This window comes from Pyxicephalus adspersus, chromosome 12 (genome assembly GCF_032062135.1).
Source record: "Pyxicephalus adspersus chromosome 12, UCB_Pads_2.0, whole genome shotgun sequence".
In the NCBI taxonomy this organism is placed as follows: Eukaryota; Metazoa; Chordata; class Amphibia; order Anura; family Pyxicephalidae; genus Pyxicephalus; species Pyxicephalus adspersus.
The window spans coordinates 13,876,599-13,878,124 of record NC_092869.1 but is presented as its reverse complement, the minus strand read 5'-3'; the positions used below and the strand labels follow the sequence as shown (position 1 = coordinate 13,878,124).

At 37.0% G+C, this 1,526-nt stretch overlaps 1 protein-coding gene across 2 annotated transcripts in view; it reads left to right on the top strand.

Annotated features, from left to right (window-relative positions):
* The window catches only part of EXD1 (exonuclease 3'-5' domain containing 1), a 29,703-nt gene that overhangs the window by 7,188 nt on the left and 20,989 nt on the right, over window positions 1-1,526 (top strand). The window lies entirely within an intron of this gene.

Sequence of the window (1,526 nt, the reverse complement as noted above, 5' to 3'; positions counted from 1 at the left end):
TCCTAAAAACCAAAACCATAAGTAGCATCATTTTAATACTATTGCATGAATGTTTAGGTTATTGAGGGATGTAGCAGCAGTTTAACTATATGGGATTGACAATATCTATACTGTTCTAATCATTGTAATACTTTTAGACATGTGGGTCAGGATATTTGTGGAAAGTTGTATGCATTTTTTGAAAAGGCATGTCATTAACTGGTCATACACTAGGAATTACAATGTGCAGCTAGGTAGCAGAACAGCGATAAGATAGTGTTAGAAATGTAAAGGAATTTAATATGTACCCCGTCGGAATTTACACTGAACATGTAAAGAAAATACTCCTAATAGAACTTTAGTCTTAAATGGCTACACATTTTAAAAACATCCGTGAAAACGCCAACCTACATTTTCCTAAATGCAATCCCTGCCATGCAAAATGCAAATGCAATCCCTAAAAAAGGATTAAAAAAGACCTGGGCTATTAAAAATACTTGGGTTAACAACAACTTTTAACAAAAAATTCTGAGAACTGTCCTATTGTAAGTAATGTATGCAGCCAAATTCCATATGCTAACAAAGTTTATGTATCTAAGAACCTTTTCAATTGTCCAGTAATAAACATCAGTACCCTCCAACTGTTAAAGAAAAGCTGCCCAGTGGCTGACCCATCTATTTGTGTAATGACAGAGTATAGTATACACCAGATGTTCCAGACCATATGGCTACTACACAAGGAACCCATTGCAGCCAAGCTCTCTGCCATTATATGACATCCCCATATAGATACAGAGTTTTCACAATACTCAAACAGAAAGAGGGGGTTATCGTTGCATATAGTGCTAGTTGCTGATTACAGTCCAGCTTTATCACAGATCTAAGTGATATTTGCTATAGGATTTTCCATGATTGACTGGTCCCTTTCCTTGCATGTCATTTATTTATAAAACCTTGCCAAGGTACAGTAGTATGAGGGCGCTTGACTTCATGAAAGACAGAAACTGATCTCTACTACTCTTAAAAGTTTAGCAAAGTCACCCTGCTAATTGCTTCTGCTATGCATGGTTCTCAAAATATGCAAGCAATTTATACATTAGGGGCGCAGGCAATGGTATATTTCACCCATTTACTGAAAACGGTACTAAGCACTCTTTCCTGTGTTAACAAGAAACTTTGGGCAAACCTAAAACCTCCCCTAATTTTGCACATTTTCACTAACCTTTGGTACGAGGTATCCTTTTCGACTGTTGACAGCACAATTAATCACATTTCTTCTTTGTATTGTGTTTAGGGTCTACAACCCTGTAGTAGCAAGACTCCATGAAGTGCTTTGTGAATTCACTAAGTGTACATTTAGCAGCAGTCTGTTCAACAAGGAAAGGGGATTTCTCAGCTTAAAGCACTACCTATTGCCACATTTCTGAAAAGACACATTTGTCTGCAGACCACTTTTAATAGTGTAGGGGTCTTCCTTTTTCTATCTGCTTGCTGAGGTGTAACTTTGTAAATAGCAAATAAAGTTGTTGAAGTTTTCCTGCCCCTGA